Consider the following 20,537-nt stretch of genomic DNA (forward strand, 5'->3'; position numbering starts at 1 on the left):
CTACCGATTCCATGCGCTCTGTCCTCCTGCGGCCCCTAACGTCTCACACACACGTCCACTTTGTGTCCAGAATGTCTTGCGGTTGCCGTAGACACGGGGCCTGTGGTGGCTGGTGCGGGAAGCTGCCCCTCGGGGTGCCCTGCCTGATGTCCCCCGTGACCCCTCGCCTGCCCCGTTCTCCCGGGGGATGTCAGACGGCCCGACAGTGTTCCTGGGCGGGGCGGCAGCTTCCCACAGGGCCGCAGCGGGCGGGAAGGGCAGGGCTGCACGGCGATGCCCACTCCAGGCCGGAACTCTTGCTTATGTTCCAGAGCCTTCTGTTCATCCCCGTCCCTCTGTCAGCTCCAGCTGATGCAGCTGGAGGGCGGGGGGGGCGCGTCCCCATGAGGGCAGGGGGCACGTGGGATACTAAAGGGGACGCAGACAAACCACGTGCCCACGTGTTCACACAGCCAGATGTGCAGACAGCCCGCGTTCCCCAACTGATGCTCGGGTAAGCCGGGTGTGGCCCCCCTGCAGTGGGATCCCCCAGCCGTAAAGAGGGACGGGCTCTGGCGAACCCCATCATGCATGAGCCTCGAAAACGTCGTGGAAGAAGCCAGACACACATTCCATGACTGTGAAATGTCCGGAACAGGCCAATCACAGAGGCAGGAAGTGAGTGGGTCAGCGCTGCAGGGGCTGGGGGAGGGGGGGGGAGAGGCGGGGCTTCTGTTCGGGATGATGAAGATGCTGTAAGCTTCGATCCAGTTGATGGCTGTGCAACTCAGTGACGAGACTGAAACCACTGGAATATACACTTGAGATGGGTGAGTGGTGTGACTTATATCTCAATAAAGCCATTAAAATTTTAACAAGACCTCTGAAAATAATAATGTTCCCACAACTAGAAAAAAATTAATGTAACATTTTTCGGTAGATTTTAAAAGATTGAAACAGTATATGCTCAGTGTAGAAAAAATTTTAAATATAGAAAGCTACGAAGAAGGACATTAAAACTGCACCTAGGGCTTCCCTGGTGGCGCAGTGGTTGAGAGTCCGCCTGCCAATGCAGGGGACGCGGGTTCGTGCCCCGGTCCGGGAGGATCCCACATGCCGCGGAGTGGCTGGGCCCGTGAGCCACGGCTGCTGAGCCTGTGCGTCTGGAGCCTGTGCTCTGCAACGGGAGAGGCCACAACAGTGAGAGGCCTGCGTACCGCAAAAAATAAACCCCAAAACAACCACACCTACACCTTTCAGTGTAGGTACCACGTGTTTTCTGGTTTTACGTCTGACTTACTCATGTAAAATTACGAGTGTCTCCTGTGTCAGCAGAAAGTTTCTCCGACGGCATTTTTACGTCTGCGTGGGCGTCCGTGCTCCGGTCACCAGGCTTCACCAGCTCGTCCCCGCTCGTCCCTCCCAGTGTGTCCCAGGCCTTCACTGCTGTCAGGACAGCCGTGAAGAACGTCTCTGGGCAACAATCCTTCTGTTCAGTGGTTCCTTAGAAATAATATCTAGAAGTAAAATTATTGAATGAACGAAAATGGACTGTATTTTAAAGACCTTTGAAGAAAAAAGGGAGTAAGCGTCCCCAGGCTGTGGGCTCCTTTGGGCTCTAGTGTGATCGACGGCACCTCAGTGAACCTGGTGGATTCTGGCCTGAGTAACGCTGACGTCTCTGACTGTCATTTGGCCACAGCAGACAGCGAGCCGGCTGTTTTCTGTGGAACGACCTTACTGAGGTTAGAACAACAGCGGGGGTTAATGCTCTTTCCTCGTAGACAGCATCTGGCCGCTGGCTCCTGGGATCTCTCTGCTTCTCCAGCCCCTGGCAAGGGCGTTTCCGGGGCCCCAGTGGGACGCTGCGGGGAGCCAGGGCCGCCAGCTTGCCCGCGGCCAGCAGGGATGGCCCCAGAGCACCCCCCGAGCAGGGCCACGCAGATGCCCCTCCGGGGGCTCCCGTGCGTCTCACCTGGCCCTTCCCGGCCTGGGGGAGTGCGTTATCATCCTGAGATGGCCCGGAACTCACCCGGGGGCCAGCCGGGGTCCGAAGCCAGCTGCACCCCCTTCTGCCCCCGGGGCCCCGGGATCATTACCGTTCTCGGGCCTGGTCTCAGAGAAAGCTCCAGGGCTAGTGGGGGAGGCAGGGAGCCTGGGGCGCCAAGGCCTCCCCAGCAGGGCTGGGCGTGGGGTGGGGACCTCCTCCTCCGCACCCAGGGCAGCCACAGCGGCGCCTCCCCGACGTGTGTCTGGGTATTGCACCTGCTTTAGGCCAACAGTGCAACCCAGCAAAGGAAACCCTGCCGTGGGCATGACCCCTCCGTCCAGAGCTCAGTGTGCAGAAGCCCCCCTGGGGTGGTCTCCGGGGCCTCCGTGCTGGGCCCACCAGGTGGGTGTCCCCTCCGTGCCCTGCTCTGGCTGTTGAGGAGAAGCCAGGCCACACGTGGTTGGCCCCCAGCCACCTGGGCCTGAGCTGTCGGGGAGCACGTCTGTTCCCCACCACTGTTAGGAGTTCACTCTCGCTTTTGAAATTCAGGGGGAGGCCGTGACCTTTGGCTCTGTCATGAAAGGGTCAGATGGCAGACGTGGGTGTCTGGGGAGGGGACGTGTAGCGGCTCCCTCTGTTCCTTTTTTTTTTTTTGCGGTACGCGGGCCTCTCACTGTTGTGGCCTCTCCCATTGCGGAGCACAGGCTCCGGACGCGCAGGCTCAGCGGCCATGGCTCACGGGCCCAGCCGCTCCGCGGCATGTGGGATCCTCCCGGACCGGGGCATGAACCCGTGTCCCCTGCATCGGCAGGCGGACTCTCAACCACTGCGCCACCAGGGAAGCCCTCCCTCTGTTCTTAAGGCCTGGAAGGCTTGGTGATGTTGCGCACAGCTGTGTGTGCACGCGTACTTGTGTGCGTCTGCATGGGCACCACGGGCATGTGTGTGCCGTGCGTACACCTATGTGTGTGCACGGGTGGGGGCAGGCGCTGAGCCATCCCTGGGTCCCCCGGCTTCTCGCCCCTCGAGCCCTGTCGGCTGCTGCCCTGCTCTCCTGGCACCTGCAGGAGGGACAGAACACGGACCAACGACACCTCCCGGGGTGAAGGGCGCGCTGGGGGGTGCAGTGTGCCTGCAGGGGAGGGGCCGGGTCTCCAGCGGGGAGGGAGGAGTGACAGGCGGAGGGAACTGCTGAGATGGCCTTGTCCACAGGTTGGCCCCTGGCCTGGGGGTCCCTGTCCTCTGCTCAGGCCCCTGGTCTCCCTCCACACCACATACCTGTTGCCCTCTCAGCACGTGTGCAGCTGAGGGAAGTTTGGGGTAAAGGAACGAAAGAATAACATCTTTTCTTCCCCTTCAGCTTTGCTTGGGTCTGGGCCGTTGGTGTCTTTAAAGCCAGAGAGAAGCTCTGTTTTTCTTTCTCTTCACTGAAGGAAGAACACCCACCTTTCCCGGCATGACCTGTGAGGCTGATTTACAGAACCACCTGGAAAGAGAAAGGTCTGCCCGTGGGCTGTCCCTGCAGAGCCCCCGTCCCCCTCCAGGCTGTGGACGCAGCACGGGGGCTGGGGGTCCAGGGTCCAGCCCCCGACGGTCAGAGAACCAGCCCAGCGCTGGGGGTGCGGTCGCCGAACGGAGGGTGGCGCCCAGAACCCAGCTGCTGGGCTCGACGTCTGCCTGGTGCTGGTGACACCGGCCTGACCATCGCGGCCCTGCGTCGGCTGTCACCCTGGACATCGGCGGAGGATCTTGGTACTTATTCTTGTCATGCGTTCAAAGCCAAATGAATAAACCTGTACCCACCCAGGCCACGCAAACTCGGGTCCCATGCACTGGTCTAAAGGAAACCAAGCTCTCAAAGCATCTCCTTGGCCTCTCTTTCTGGAATTGCCCCTGCCCCTTGGCCCTCCCTAGTGGAGGCTGCCCTGCCTGGAGCTGCAGGGCTAGTCGGTTACCTTAGAAGCAAGGCCAACTGCCTGAGCGCTGGCTAACCAGCTAACCAGTCCTCTGAGCGAGACTGCCCTGCAGCGGGATCCTTGCCCACCTCAACCCCACACGCAGTCCCCGGAACGAACGCTCCCGGGCAAGAGGGGGCCACACTCTGCCACGCTTCAAGCCTTCTCCTCACACTTGCAATTTTTAAAAGTTTCCCCCCATCTATTTAAAAAAATGTGTTTATTGTAGAAAAGAAAAAGTCCAGAACTGAAACAAAAGTCTCCCACCCCCAATAGAAGTAACTTCTGCTAACAATTTAATGTGTGTCTTTCCAGAGGTTCCCCACGCAAAGGCAGACAGAATGATTTTTGTACAAATAGGATTGTGGCAAAAATATGTTCTGAGACCGGCTGTGTTTTCTCTCAACAGCGAGCCCTGGACACTCTTCCTCACGAGCTGGTGCAGGTTCTGACCGTTTTAAGGGCTGCGTGGTGTCCTACCCGGTGGTGTGGTCACTGTGCTTCTTCCCATTGGCGAGCTTTAGGGCGTTTCCAACTATTTCATCTATTAAAAGCAGGGCTGCGATGAGGACACACACGTGCACATGCGCACACGTGTGCACCCCCAGGTGTGTCTGTAGGGGGAGGTCCCGTGGGCGGCGCCCCTGCTTCTCCGCGGAATCCTGGGCCTGACGAGGCCACCACGTTCCCGCTCAAACACCGCCCCGGATGAGCCCGCCTGCTGGGAGAAGGGGTCGCCAAGCCCTGAGGCCCCTTCCTTCTCTGTCACGTGTGTCCAGTGCCCGCCCAAGCCTCGAGGCCTCATCACCGAGATCAACAGAAGCCCCTGGGGCTCGGCACTCAATGCAACACGGCCCTGGCATTAACAGCTGTCAGAGGCCAGCGCTGGGCCGTGGACGCAGCTTCTGAGAGGTGGACGGAGCGCCTGGCCCAGCCTGGGTCCTTCCAGGCCACCGTGAACATGGGGCTGAATTGAGTTCACGGCGCCCGCAGGGACATTGAGGGGACCACCGGAACCGAACTCTGTCAGCCTCATTCGGGGCAGCAGGTCCCAGTCTGGACAGCCGCCATGACCGTGACCGCAGTGGCCCCGGGGCAGACCCAGCGGGTCTGAAGGGTCAGGAAGCCTTGAACTAGGGAGGCTTGGGCCCCTCGGTGGGACCCCCACGGCCATGCCCTGGGAACTCCTCAGAGCGGCTGAGAGGCCCACTCCCGGAGGCCTGGGGGCCCCGAGGATTCCGGGTGGCCTGCAGTGCACTCAACCGGGGGTCACTTTGCTCCCCTGCCCCTTTCAGGGAGGAGGGGACACTTCCCGCAGCCGCCTCTTCAGGCCGACTGGCCACACAGGCCGGGGTCATCCTTTCTCTCTCTTCTGCCTCTTTCTGCAAATTCTTCTGGCCAGCACTTGCCCGGTGCTTCCCAGAAACCAGCCCCCGGGTGGTGAGAGCCCAGAACGAAGTTTTCCTGGGTCCCCGAGGAGGGGCGCTCCAGTGAAGGTCTGAGGGGCTCACGGGGAGGCCGGCCCTCCACCTGAGAGGTTCTACTTTCTCCAGGGGGACTGACCACAGAGAGGCAGCACCTCAGCGGAGGGTGTCCCCAAGGGCGTTTGACTGCACGTCCGGGACCCTGAGACCCTCTGCACACCAAGGGGGCAGCCTGCCCTGTCCCCTTGAACCTGGGGGATTCTGATGACCTCAGAGAACAGAACACAGCACAAGGGACACCCCACCCCCCCGAGCTCAGGCCCAGGCCGGAAAAGACCAACCTTTCCCCTGCACACGCCGAGGGCCTTGGGCCTCCAGCACTTCCAGGTGTCCCGGTGTCCGGAGGAGGGGATGTGGCATTTGGACCACCCACTCCTGGGGACCCCGTTCCGTCACCCCAGACGGAGAAACAAGCACAGGGGTAGCAGGTCGGACCACACCCTCGAGGTTCCTGAGAGAACATTTCAGGGGATCCGTCACACGTGGTTCCCACACGCCTCCCCCATCCAAGGCGGACGTCCACTTGCAAACTGCCCAGGACAGCTCCCTGCCCCAACCTGAATCAACCTGATACGTCCAGGTTCCCCCCGTGGAGTCGCGTGGGAATGCCTCCCCTTCTAAGCTGGACTTGGAAGATCCTCGGGGGCCCCCTTGGACCAGAGTATTTCCCCGCAACCCCCTAGGCGTTTAGAATTCTCAATTCATAAAGTTTCTATTGACCACGTGATATGATATGAATGGGATGCCGTGTCCTGCCGGGTTCACACATTGAAGCCCTAACCCCTCCGTGAAGGTGTCTGGAGGTGACCCGGGGGAGGTGAGCCCGTGAGAGTGGGGCCTCCTCGGGGGTCAGTGTCCTTGTGGGGTCGCGAGGGAGCCTCCGCTCTGTTCTCTGCCCGCGAGGCCACGGCGAGAAGGCGGCGTCTGCACCCGAGAGGCCTCACCGGAACCCCACCCCACTGGCACCCGGTCTCGGGCCTCCAGCCTCCAGGACTGTGAGAAATAAGACCCCCCCCCCCAGCCTGTAGGTTTCTGTTAGGGCGGCCTGAAGGGATTAAGACACACAGCCTCTCCCAGATTCTATATCCACTGGATATAGACTTCGCCTGTGAACGCAAGTGCAGGTGATTCCCCTGAAAGGTTCGCTCGCTCTTTTCACTCGCCCATTCACTCGTTCACTCATCCAGCAAGTGATTTCTCAGCACCTGTCCTGTCTGGGCAGTTGTGCAAACATTCAGATTCCCAGGCTCCATGGAACTTAGAGTGGCCGGAAAGTGTGTTCAGGCAGTAAACAAACACACAAGGAGGAGGGGGCTTCCTGGGGACCGAGGACGTGCCAGCCACGTGGAGGAGGTGGGGAGGGGCCGCAGAGGTGTGGGAGGGGCGCCCCAGCTCCGGGCCGCGCGTGCAGAGGTGCCGAGGCGGGGCCGTGCTGGCACACGTCCTACAGGCAGTGAGGCCGCCGTTGCTGAAGCAGAGGGGCGAGGACGCTGCAAGGGGCGTCCGGTCAGAGGGGAGCGGGGAGGTCTTGTGGGTTCTGAGCTGGGAAGTGGCCTTGCCGCCCCACTGGTTAAGGAGTCCCTACGCCTGGCGGGCTGGGCGGCAGCAGCAGGGACATGGGAGAAGGTGCTGCCCTGCCCGGGACGGGGCCCAGGAGGCCGGGGCCACAGCTGCCGCGGGCTGTGAGAAGGGGCTGGACGGCGCGTGGGCACCGCAGGCGGAGCACACGGGCCACCACAGGTGTGAGAGACAGGAACAGCTGGAAGTTTCTGTTGACTTGGGTGGATGCGAGGGGAGATTTGGGGGAACGGGAGTTGGGCTGGGACCCTCTGAGAGTGTCGTCCCCCTAGACAGCCAGGTTGGGGGGCTGCAGGCTTTTGCTCTCCTCCCTGTGGTCACGTGTGGGGGCCTGGGGGATGCTCCCACCGGGTGCCGTGGAGGCCATGAGGACACCGCCCGAGATGGGCCCGGCCCGTCTGGGCAGGTCTCTGAGCCTCAGAGGGGCCAGAGCCACCCCTTCAAAGCAAATCCTTTACGTGCTGTGTGCCCTCGGCGAACTCAGAACAGCAACCGTGTGGCGATGCTGAAAAAGCAAAGGCGGGCAGAGCGCGGGCGCCGGCTCAAGCTTCAGGGAGAAGGTGGCTGAAAGCTGGGGGACTCGGGGGCCCCTCTGGCTGCCTGGGGGAGGCGGCCCCCCGACACTCCCCCAGACGCAGCCCCGCCGGGACGCCCCGACACCCGGGGCTCCATCTCCCCCAGGGGGCGAGCGCGCCCACGTCTCGGGTGCCAGACAAGCCCAGCGTCCCGCCTGCTGACGGCTGCCTTGCCTTATCCTCACCACCCGTGTTTGGCTGGAGAGGCCATGATTATCCCCATTACAGGGGTGACAAGGCGGAGGGACCGCCCAGCATCACGGGGCCACGCAGAGCCCTGACCCCGGAGCCTCCCTCCCACTCGCTTGGCTACACACAGGCAGGCCTTGAGATACAGTGTACGGGGCCCCCACCGACCACCGACTCAGACTCCTGGGAATCTGGGGGGCTCACCGGACAGGATGAGAGAGGCGGCGCCCCTGCCCCCGCCCGGCTGAGGAGGGAGCAGGTGCACAGTGGCCTCAGAACAGGGGTCGCAGCAGCACGAGAATCCCCTGCCCTGGGCCGTCCCGGGGCTGCGTGTTCTCCCACCTCCTGTATGTAGACACCACTCAGGGAGGCGCTCGGGAGACTGGAGGCCTCGCCCTAGGTGCCCCCCATGCCCTACCCCGGCCAAGCTGCACTGGGGAGACAAGAGACCCTCTGTGACCGTCAGGCAACAGGAGCCCCGGAACATTCCGGATCTCCCCGTGCTGGTCACCGGGGCCTCTCCCTGTGCTGGGTCACAGGCCTGCCCCCCACGATCGCCCAGCTGCCCAGCAGGACACCAGACACCCAGACGGCCGGCCCCCCTGCGGCCGGGGCTTCCCCGACTCCCTCTGGCCACTGGGTGGCTGGGTGTCACGGGGCTCGGGGGGTGCGTGGGGCCCGGGGCCCGGCCTCTGTGTCCGCCCAGCCAGCTCCAGGCCCTGCGTGGCCTCCGGCCGTGGGGACTTGCTTACCGTGGCCGGGGGCAGGGGCAGCGGGGGAGGCGGGAAAGAGAAGGCTCTGTGTCGACCCTTCCGATCGCCGAACGGAAAGCAGGTCGTGCCCGGCGCCCCCCACTCCGTGGCCTCCCGCAGCCCCCCAGGCTCCTGGCCGCCTCCAGCTCGGGCCTGGCCCGGGGCCTCTCTACTCTGTCTCCCGCCCCTGCTCCCTGACCCGCGTCTCAGCGCTCAGATGTGCACCCGGCTTCCCCCGAGTAGGGGGCCGACAGGAGGGCCCTGGCCCCGGGTTGGCCCTGAAGGTCGGGGGGCGGGTCGAGCTGCTTCCCCGCTCCCGGGGTGATTTACGGGACTGAGCTGAGTGGGTGCCCAGCGCGGGGATGGTCCTTCATCCTCCCCCTCCCCACCCATCTGCTGCTCTCAGTAGCACGCGGAGCAGCCAGTTATCACTCCGTTTCCCGTGTCTGCGGGCGCGACACTGCCCCAGGCAGTCAGGGGTCAGCACGCGAGGACTGAGCCCCCTTTCTAGGGGAGCAGAGAAGCCCAGCAGCCGGGGGTGCCCCCGTGGGGAGCCCTTGCTGGAGGTCCCGTCGCTGGGCTCCACGCCGAGGCCTGGGAGGAGAGGCCGGGGGAGGCAAAGGGAAGCACAGCTGGGAGGGGCTCTTGTGCCTGTTCTCAGCCCCACAAAACTCTTCTGAGTCCTCATCGAGCCCGGAAGGAGGGACGTGGGGAGCAGAGACAGACTTGGAGGCTGGGGCCCACTGGCAGCAAGGAGAAAGCGCCCCGAGGGGCCTGGGGACACTGGGAGGGAAGGCCCCCAATGGAGACCCCTGTGCTTGCCTGAGGGCATCGAGCCAGGTGACCCGGGGCAGAGGGAGGCCCTCCGGCAGCAGGGACTCAGTGTTTAAGGTGCGTCCCAGCTTGGGATGTCTAGGACCCCGGGAAACCCAGGAAAGCAGAGGTCAGTCCGGCTCAACAGCGCAGCACCGCTCGTAGGCCCTACTGTGTGCCCTGAGCGTGACAGGGCCCGCCCTCGGGGGCGACGTAATTCTAAGTTCCCGGGGGCTGGCTGGGGCTCCGAGGTGCTGAGGACGGACTGGACACAGGGGACTGAGTCGCGTCCCCCGAGGCCCGCAGCTTCCCCAGTAGCCGCCAGCTGCCGGTCGCAGGCTACACATCCCCCGCCCAGCCCTGCTCTGAGGGGTTCTAGGACTGGTGGCCAAGGGCACCCTTGTCTGGCGCCAGGGTCCCCACTCCCAGCCCGGCGAGAGAATCCTGGCTTTGGGCTCAAGGCCCTTGTGGTACAGATGAAGGAGATGATCCCCTGTTAACAGCTGGCCCAGCACGGGGCCCACCTCCTCGCCTGCGTCCTGGGCCCACCTCCTCGCCTGTGTCCCGGGGGCCACCTCCTCGCCTGCGTCCGGGGGCCACCTCCTCACCTGCGTCCGGGGCCCACCTCCTCCCCTGCATCCTGGCTGTTCCGGCAGGAACGCACCCGCAGGGCAAGCACTGGGTGGGCACGGGGCGGAGGTCAGAGTTCAGCCCCCAGAGTCAGCCAGAACGATGGAATTTGTGGCTATTTCCTAACAGTCTTGCGCAAGCAGGAAGCAACTGGAATGAGGTGATGACAGCTTCAAACCCGCTTCAGTTTCTTGGTTGATTCCAAGTTTTGGAGGCTTGCGGTCGCGCTGGCCCTGCCTCTGCTGCCGGCCTGGAGGAGAGACGGGGCTGCGCGGCAAGTGGCCGAGGTCCCTGCGGGAACTAGAGCCAGGATCCCACGGAGGGGTCAAGACAGCGACAGCAGAGTGTTAAACCAAGCGTGTGGCCCAGGAATCGGGGACTAAGTGCAGAGGGTGGGGGGCCCTGGAAAACACCGAGGGCGCCTGTTCCCACGTGCGTGTATGTGCGTGTTTGTGAGCACGCGTGTGAACGTGTGTGTTTGTACAGGTGTGTGCACATACGTGTGTGCATGTGAGCACCTGGGGGGAGGAGGGAGGAGGACCCGCCCCACAATCCCCTTCTGCCTTCCGGCCCCGAGCTCACCCGGCCCTTCGGGGGGACACCGTGAGGGCCTCCGCATGGGACCCTGCAGGACCCGCCCCCCCCAGCCAGTCTCCTGAAGAAAGGCGATGTGGGCCCCTATGTGGCTTATTGAGTGCACGCAGGGCACTGGCCAGCAGGCGGGCCTGGGGCCCGGGAAACCGACTTGACGGCACGGGAGCAGGTGGCATCCTGACCAAAGGGCCGTGAGGAGGCCCCTGGAGCAGGCTGACGGGAGGCTACGTGCGGCACCCCTTTCACCAGGGCAGCTGGTCCGGCCCCATCGAGAGGCAGCCTGAGCTGAGGCCACCCAGCTCCTGCCAGCGGCTCCCAGGGTGCGGGCTGACTGGACCCCCAGGGCCGGGAAGGGCGACTCAGACAAGCAGGGCTGTGGCCGCCTGGCCAGGCTGCGTCCTGCTCGGCCACGACCCCACAGCCCTCAGGGAGAAAAAGCGTGCGTCCCCACTGCTCGGAACTGGCCTGGGGAGCTTCACCCTGGAGTCGTGTGACCTGGGCCCCTCGGTAGCTGGCCAAGGACATCAGGCGTCCAGGCAGGCGGCCGGGCTTCCTTCCTTCCAGGAAACCGGGGGTGGGCCTGGGCCCACGGGGGAGAGACGTGGTGACTGGGGAGTGCGCAGAAGACCCTCGCTTCTATGTCTCCTCTGATGGGGCCTTTTGGGAGCCGGGGGTTCCGGGGCTCCTCCCACCAGGGTCTCCCTCTCTGGCCGGATGTCCTGAGCTCAGGTCATGGGTCCACTCTGAGCCAGCCCTACCACCGGGACTGCAGGAGACGCTCTTTCCCTCGGGACAGCCCGGCCCCGTGGTGCTCCTGCTGGCTGGAGCTGTGGGCACACGTGCAGGACGACACAACGCCCGTCACTCAGGCACCCCAGCCCCAGGCTCGCCCTTGCCCTGCAGCACATACTCGGCCGGGCCCCTGGTGCTATGAGTCGGTTTCTAGAAGCAGGTGAGCCTGAAAGGGTGACCCCACTGCCCTCCCATCCTGCCGAGGCCGCCAGTTCGGGGGAGAGGAGAGCCAACGGCCTGGTGAGCCCTGCTGGACCTCCAGGTGCTCCAGTGGTGGACAAGGGGTATGGGGACACCACTGGGTGGTCACTGTCCACACCAACTGTAGAGCAGCCTGCTCCAATGGGCAAAGGCTCTCCAAGGATAAACACTGTTCAATTAAATAAGAAGAGAAAATGTAGGTTGTTTTTTTTTTTACTACATAGAAATGTTAAACTTCTGTAAATCAGAAGAAAAAAATACAAAAACCAAGTCTAATGTGGCATATGTATACAATGGAATATTACTCAGCCGTAGAAAGAAACGAAACTGAGTTATTTGTAGTGAGGTGGATGGACCTAGAGTCTGTCATACAGAGTGAAGTAAGTCAGAAAGAGAAAAACAAATACCGTATGCTAACACATACGTATGGAATCTAAAAAAAAAAAAAAAAAGGTTCCAAAGAACCTAGGGGCAGGACAGGAATAAAGACACAGACCTACTAGAGAATGGACTTAAGGACACAGGGAGGGGGAAGGGTAAGCTGGGACGAAGTGAGAGAGTGGCATGGACATATATACACTACCAAGTGTACAACAGACAGCTAGTGGGAAGCAGCCGCATAGCACAGGGAGATCAGCTCGGTGCTTTGTGACCGCCTGGAGGGGTGGGATAGGGAGGGTGGGAGGGAGGGAGACGCAAGAGGGAAGAGATATGGGAACATATGTATATGTATAACTGATTCACTTTGTTATAAAGCAGAAACTAACACACCATTGTAAAGCAATTATACTCCAATAAAGATGTTAAAAAAAAAAAACAAACAAAAAAACCAAGTCTAAGAGCAAACTGCGTGAATGTTTGCAACAAAATGATGGGGCAAACATATCCTTCATATACAAAAAGCTCTTACCCATCAATAAAAATTATGCCATAATAGCAATAGAAATGTAACTGTAGACATTGATACAGAGGCCCACCTTGATCATAGCCAAAGAAAGAAATATTGAAACAAAAATAAAACTTCATTTTCCAGTTTATCATGTTTTGGAATGTGATGAGCTTGCCTATAGGTTGCCGATGGAAGTGTAAACTGGTGAGGGCTTTTGCAAAGCAATGTGCCTCTAGACATCACAAGTAAGAGAGGTTCCATACCTCTGCCAGGCAGTTCAGGGGACAGTTAGAACAGAGACAGTGATTTGTGACAGAGGCCAGGTGTGACGATGTCACCTGCAATCATGACAGGAGGGAACCAGTGATACATGTCCTATGGTCGTGCCACAGAGCATCAGGTAGAAGTGTAAATTGTGCTTTTTAGAGACTATTCAGGTGTACAAGAAAGTGACCATGAAACAGCTTTCGGTAAAATGAGCAGAAATAAAGCCCTGGATAATGAAGCGGTTGTATCTCAGGGAGGTGGCGTCGGGGACAGTTTTATTGCCTTCTTCATATTTAATTTCTACATTTTCTAAATTATCTATAAGGATCAGCCAGAACTTTTATAATGAGAAAAGGTAAGGAACTTCTCTTTTTACAAAAAACCAACTCTCATAAAAGTGGATAAGGTATATTGTGAGTATCATGAAGCTTTCCGATCCACACGGGCAGATCTCCAAAACCGCAGGTGTTGCTGCCAATGTGCTGGCCCTTGGGCACTGCCGGGCCCCTGGGTGGCTCTGGGCCCCTGCTCCTGCCTGGCTCCCCGGGGGACTGGCCATCCCATATTGGAAAACCTTTCACCCTCCGCTTCACGGACACCTGGCTTGAATGGAAATACCCACCTCTGCCCAGCTCTGCTGATTCAAAGGCACTGGGTATCTGCGGTGGGAGGCGTACCTCCATGTGGTCCTCTCCCCTCCCTCGAGTTACACGTGCCATCCTTTCTGGAGGAAAACATTCAGTGTGGCTCTATTTGCAATAACTTGAGTCAGTCCCACTCGGCGGTGACAACAGAGGAGATCGGAGGGCTGAGGGTCAGAGACCGAGAACTCGCCGCGCTCGCCGGGCCTCCTGCTTCGGGCCGGAGGCGCTTTCGGGACCCAGCAGGTGAGGGTGCTTATTGACAGAGGGCTCTGCTGATCCTGGTCCGGCCCAAGTTCCCTAAATGAATGGTCCAGGCACCTGGAGCCGCCACAGGACCACAGGCAGGAAGGAGGCTCCCGGGCCGCTTCCCCGGGAAGGTCCCGGCTGGCTGTGGCAGAGCGGGGCCCCCGCAAGCTCGCGGCCAGCTGTTGGCTGCCACCCAGCCAAGTGCTTCTGCCCGGGAAGGGGCCAGGCCCTCCGTCCTGCGTCCTGTGGGGTGGCCCGTCCTGGGGGTCCTTACGGGATGCTAGGCACGTCACAGCACACAGACCCAAGCCTTTACTAACATGGTCAGACGGAAAGCATTTCCATTTAGCAAAAAGGACGCCCAACAGACGCCTGGCCTGAGGCTCCGGCGGCCCCGTCTGCCCCTCGAGGCTCTGGTGAGCTTCCTGCATGCCTGTGCTCGGGCCTCCCTCGGGGCGCGGGGTGTCTGGGCCAGCACTGCCCTCCGCCAGCTGCGTGTGGGCCCCTGTCCGTGGACGTGGGTCCTGGCGGGGGGTCCCAGGGCGGCCACCCCTCCCCCCAGCACCCAGGCGAAGGCTCGGGGTAGGCGTAGGGCCCACAAACTGTGCTCCCCAGAAGTCGATGCAGGTTTTCAAGATCGGCCACTAAACACACTGGGGGGGAGGGCGTCCCCACGATGGACCCCAGCAGCCACGAACCCCCACGCACCACCCCCTCCCCCGGCCTCTGCACTCGCACGATGGGGAAAGAAGCCCCAAAGGAACGCAGGCGTGTGACCCCGAGCCCCGCGGCGTGGAAGGGTGGGAAGGAACGTCCCAGATCCTGAGCTGGGGTAGGGCCGCTGTGCCCACGGGCCCACCCCCACCAGCCGAGCCCCTCACAGCCATCAATGGAGGCCACGGGCAGGGCATCCTGGGAACACAGGGCCCCCAGGGCTACGACGCATTTCAGAGCAGGAAATCCCCCGGCGAGCTGAAAGCGTTCTGGATCCGGCGTCCTCGTTGCCTGCAGCTCTTCTCAACGGAAACTCTCCCCGTTCCCCGCCCGCAGATGTGCTGGGTGAGGGCCGTGGGGAGGACAGAGGCCGAGCGTCCCCCCTCGGGCTCACCCCACCTCCAGACGCGTCTCCTCGTCTTAGAGACACGCCTGGGCCCTGATGCGATCGTGCCGACGCAGATTTATGACTAGAGACGCAGCTTTGGCACAGCTCTGCCCTTTGAAAGTGCTGAGAACTGATTTCTACCAACAGTGGAACTGTCCCAAAGGCGCCATGCCTGGAAGGGGGCTCAGGACGGGGGCAAGGTTGCCTCTGAGTGAGCCTGAGCTGGTCGCAGCTTCCGGTCCGCCCCGGTTCTCCACCGGCAGAGGACAGGACACTGCAAGTGTCCCCGCCCAGACTGCCCATCCGCGGGGGGCCAGGACGCTCAGAGGGGCTGAGCTCAGCAGAGGGGAAGGGGCCTCGGAGGCACAGGGGGCCCAGGCAGCGCGCCCGCCCTGACAGTGGATGGCGTCCCACAAACGGGCTGTGGCGAGGACACACCAGTCAGCGCCACGTGAGGGGGCCACACGCAAACCACACTGGTCTGAGACTTGCGGGAAGAACAGACGGCAACCCTGCAAGGGTTGCATCATAGCGAAAGCACCAACGCAAGCACGATGCCCACCGAACCAGTGGGCGACAAGGAGAGGCCGCCCCAGAGAAAGTCCAGGACAGGGACAGTGGCCAAGCCCACCCCTGCCGACCGGGGTAACAAAGAGGGCGCGGCCGCGTTGCACTGTGAACGGTCACAGCGGCTCCAGGCCTGAGTCTCAAGAACGCGCAAGCTGGGTTTCCCCGGTGGCGCAGTGGTTGAGAGTCTGCCTGCTGATGCAGGGGACACGGCTTCGTGCCCCGGTCCGGGAAAATCCCACATGCCGCGGAGCGGCTGGGCCCGTGAGCCATGGCCGTTGGGCCTGCGCATCCGGAGCCTGTGCTCCGCAGCGGGAGTGGCCGCAGCAGAGGCCCGCGTACCGCAAACAAAACAAAACAAAACAAAAAAGAATGTGCAAGCCAGCGGCTGTGCTGGGCCCTGGAGCTGGTGGCACATCCTGTAGGGACCCCAGCTTGGCCCCACCTGGGGGGACGGTCAGAGAGGGGAAGGGGCCAGCAGGTGCCAGGAGCTGAGAGTCACGGCGTCCCAGGGCCACCTTTGAGCGGGGATTGCCGGCAGGGTGGGGGACTGGGGTCCAGTGGAGGGTGGGCGTGAGAGGTCTGGGTTCAGCTCGGGGTGCCCGTCCCCCAGGGATCCGGCCCCTCCCCTGGCACCAGCGCATGTGAGCTCTCTCTGGGACCCGGGGTGGAATCCGTGAGCTGGCTCTGGGTCAGAGCTCCACCCCTCGACCGCTATCAGGGCTTCTTGTCTGCGTCCGTCTTTACATGCGGGGCACTTTCACGTGGCGTTGGTGTCTGGGCTGTGGCAGGCGCTCTATTCAGCTGTGCACGGTGGCACTGGTCAGACTCCCAGCGCTGTTGCCAAGTGTGTGTGCTCAGCCTGAGGTCCTAAGTGTGCATCAGCAAAGAGCCATCTGCAGACTCTTAACTTGGAGGCTCCTCCTGAGAACTGAAGCGATTGCTGCATCAGTGTGAGCAGAGACCTTGCCTTTCCTGCATCCGTGCCCTCCAGCTGGGCGCTGCCAAGGTCAGCGGGCAGGTGGCCTTTTTCGGGAGCCCAGGCTTGGCTGGGAGCCCGCGGCAGCCTGCAGGACCGGGAGCCCGGCTGGGGGACGGCACGGGGTGTGGGGCTCCGCGGGGAGCCTGAAGACGGATGGAAGGCAGCTTGAACCAGCTTCCGCTGAAGGGCCTGGTGGCCTGGGGCCAGACGGCGGGCGCAGCCTCGGCCCCCGGGGCCTCGTGGGCTTGGTCAGTGATCTGGCCAGGACTCACCCTTCGGTGGGGAGGCTGAGGAAGCAATGCCATCGGGACAGGGGCGGGCACAGTTAGAAGATAGAATTTTCAGTGTGTTTTATGGAGAAAAGGGCCTCCGAAGGCCAAAGTGCCCGGTCTGGGCTGCTGAGCCCAAGAGCTGGACGGACGCCCGCATCTTCCAAGCCGGCGCTGCAGACCCTCCTTCCTGAGCTCAAGCAGTGAGTGCACCCCGAAATCTGGGGGCAAGGGCTCCCCTCACCTCCCAGCCCCCCTGAGCCTGGGGGCTTGCCGGACCCTCAGGACACCCGTGGCCCTGTGTGGACGACGAGGGACACGCACAGGACCCACCCGCGTGGGAGGCGCCCGTGGGCACTGACAGCCCGGCCAGGAAGCTGAGCTGAGGAGGACTGCGGGCCCTTCCTGCCCCTCAAGGCACCCAGATGCCACCCCGAGCCCAGGGAGCGGGCAGAGCAGGGCTCGTGTCCCTCCTGCAGTAGGGGGAGGGCGCTGCGTGCCCCGTAGGGACGTGGCCGCAGCCTTGCCTGGTTGGGAAGCACAGTGTCCCGGGCCGGAGGGCCTTTCCGGCGTCTCTGAGGTCAGCGCCCCCGGACAGGGGACCTAGGTGAGAAGGGAGCCCGTGCTCATCCCTGGAGTCGGCAGACGTGTGGTCTGAGGCTCAGGAAGGACCACGTGGAGTCGGGCGGAGTCGCTTTTACAGGTGGGAACAGGAGCCCTGGGGGCCTTTCCGAGGAGCAGGTGGGGGTCGCCAGCGGAGGTGATGGTGGCACGAGACAGCGAGTGACCAGGACGCAGGAGACACGAGCAAAGCACAGCCTGTGGCCGGGCCCAGCCCATCCTAGCTGCTGCCTGGGCCTCGCCGGGAAGGGTCTGCTGGGACCTGGGCCTGAGGGCAAAGGGGGCCTGGAGCCCAGTCTGCTGTCTGCTCTTCTGTCAACGATCTGCCTGTCCAGCTGAGGGCACTGCGGTAGCAAGGGGGGTGGGGGGACAGTGGCCATTCTCTGGAAACTTCAACCCATGCACCCACTGTGGACCACCTGGGAGCCTTGCTGGGTGAGGCTGGGAAGCCATGGGCCACTCTCCACCCAGAACAGGACCAAGTGGTGGACACAGGACATTGCAAACAGACAGCACTTCTGCCTGGCCGAGCCACAGACGATTCAGGATTTCATAGACGGTGCACGGGGCACCGTATTGCCTCTGTCCTGGCCAGGACCCACACTCAGCTGGGGCTCTGTGAGGTGACGGCCGTGGTCCGTGTCAGTCCTGCCCCTCCCCCTTCCGCCATCACCCTCCCCGCACCAAGCACAGGAGTGGACGTTCAGCAGGCTGACGGCCACTGCACACAGGCCCTTTCTTGGGACCTTTCCAGCCAGAGCTGGTGGGACCGTCCTTGCTTCTTCCGCAGTTTTGGGTGTGAGTGGGGCTGCTGGAGCTGCCGTGGCCGTGTCTACACGCACCGGGGGGGCCCAGAGTCTTCGGGCAGAGAGACGCCCCAGAGTGTCCCGGTGGCTGAGTCCCCTGTCCCGTGCCCAGGCAAGCCCCACCTCTGCTCGTCCGTGGCTCTGGTTCGTGACCCTCTTTGGGGTTCAGAGAGTCTGAGTCGAGTCTCTTGCAGTTGAGAATTCCCGGCACCAATAAGCTTGAGGGACTTCCCAGGATGACCAGCTGTGCCCTGCCCCCTGGCTGCAGCCACGTGGGCAGAAGGTCAAAAATTAAGACTCAGAGAAATTGGAGGTATGCCACCAAAAGCACGATCAACAAAAGATGAAATGGATACACTGGAAATATCAAAATTAAAAGGACACCATTAAGAAAGTGAAAAGACAACCCACAGGATGGAAAAACATATTTGCAGATCCTACATCTGACAAAGAACTTGCAACCACAATATGTAAAGAACGTTTACAACTCAGCGACAAAAAGGACAAAGATTTAATAGACATTTCTCCAAGGAAGATATGCAAATGGAAAAGAAGCACGCGAAAAGGTGCTGACAGCGCCGCTCATCAGGGAAACGCAAACCAAAACCATGTGAGACACCACGTCACACCCACCAGGACAGCCAGGACCAAACGTCACAGGACGGCAGGGGCGCGGAGCCTCCCACACGGCCGGCGGGCTGTGAGGTGGGAGTCCACGTTGAGAACTCCTGGTGCTCAGTGGGCTCGTTCCTCTCGACGCGAAACAGAGGCCCCACGTGACCCAGGTGCGAACCCAAGAGAACTGGAAAGCTGTCCACAGGCTTGTGCGTGAACACCCACAGCCGCCTGAGAGAAGAAGCAAGCCAGGTGTCCACCAGCAGATGAACAGACCAACAGAACGGGGTCCATCCACACCACGGAGGAATGACGCCCTGACAAGCTGCAACGTGGATGAACCCTGGACACGCTACGCTGAGTGAAGGAAGCATACGTCACGGGACGCCCTTCACACGAAATGTCCCAAACAGGGCCATCCATGGAGGACGAACACAGGTCGTGCGGCTCCCTGGGGGTGGCGGGAAGACGGTGGGTGGTGGACTTGCTCTCTGAGGAGGGCGAAGATGTTCCGAAGTTGCCAACGATGGCTGCGCACATCTATGAAAATGCTAAGAATCATGAGTTGCACACGCCACGTGGGTGGATTGCGGGGCATGTGAACTAGATCTCCATACAGCTCAAGAACGAATTTAAAGAAAACAGTCACCAGCGAGCCCAGGTCAGGGTGGAACAGGTGTGGGGTTTCTGCTTTACGGTCCCACTGCCTCACGCCGCGTGACAAGGTGGCCGTGAGGACAGACACCAGGCAGCCCCAGCCTCACGCCACCCGCCTTCCCAGGACCCTCGCTCTCCCTCTGGGCCTTCTCCAGACCTTGTGACATCTGCACGGAACAAGAGCCAGAAAGAACGAGGCTCAGTGGCCTCTGCCAGCACACCTGGTTGGGCTCCCAGCCAGCACCCCTCCGTGGAGTGCGGGGAGTCCGGCTTTGCAGCCGCTGCACCAGTGAGCATGCAGGTGTCACGCACAGCCCCATCCAGGAGCGGATCTGCACACGGCGTCGCACGCCTACCCGAGCTGCCGCCGCACGTGGACATAAACACGATGCCTTTGGAAAGGCTGTAATCCCCGAGTGGTCACTTTCACAATAGCGTCATCATTATTGTTGTTGCAAAAACATTAACAAGACACATGAAACCACAAGATGACGAGCCTTTATATTCTCAGTTGGGATCAAAGGCGGTATGGATGGTGGAGAAGGAGAGGGAGGGCTGGGAAGAGCCTGGAGCGCTGCTGAGAGAGGCTCCGACCCCGGCCTGGAGCTGGGTGCCCCATGGAAGGCGGCCGTCACCAGGGTCAGAGCCTGGGCCGCCTGCAGGTCCGGCGGAGACCTGTCCCCCAGGGCTGGGGACGTCTGCTTGCATGGAGTGGCCCACTCTGCGGCCGGGCCTTTAGAAGGGACGAAGGGAAGGGCTCATGGGCCAGGCTGCCCACAGCACTGTTCACGCCTGTGTTCACAGCCCCCGGGTGCAGCTTGGCTCCAGGCTGAGGGTCGGCCCGGGTCACAGGAGCAGCTCTCCAGTTCAGCCTCCCACCCTGTCGCTGACCAGCTGTGCGCCTGCGGGAACCACGGGGCCCCGTGGGCCGCTGTAAAATGGGGCGATGCCAGCACCAGAAACCACACAGCCTGGAACCTGGACCAGATGGTGTGTGTGAACTGCCCCCGGGCTGCCTGGACAGTAGCTCCTCAATGTGTGTTGTGCGGGGGCTGGGCGCTGGGGGGCCAGGCAGCGGGGCGGGCTGCAGCGGTGAGCTGGGGAGGCCCAGCTCCGTTGAGGGGCTGACCTCAGCCACCCACGGCAGCCCACCTCCAGGGCTTGGTGCCGGCCCTGGGCTATGTGAGGTCACCACACCACCACAGACTGGAGATACGGCAGTGACACAGAGCGACGGGCACCTGCTGAGCTGAGGCCCCTGCAGGAGGTTCAGGTGCTTGGCGGGTGTTCGGGGGGTTCAGCTGAACGGAAGGGAGAGGCAAGCGGGGGCCCAAGCAGGA

This window comes from Stenella coeruleoalba (assembly GCF_951394435.1).
Source record: "Stenella coeruleoalba genome assembly, chromosome: 3".
Taxonomy (NCBI): Eukaryota; Metazoa; Chordata; class Mammalia; order Artiodactyla; family Delphinidae; genus Stenella; species Stenella coeruleoalba.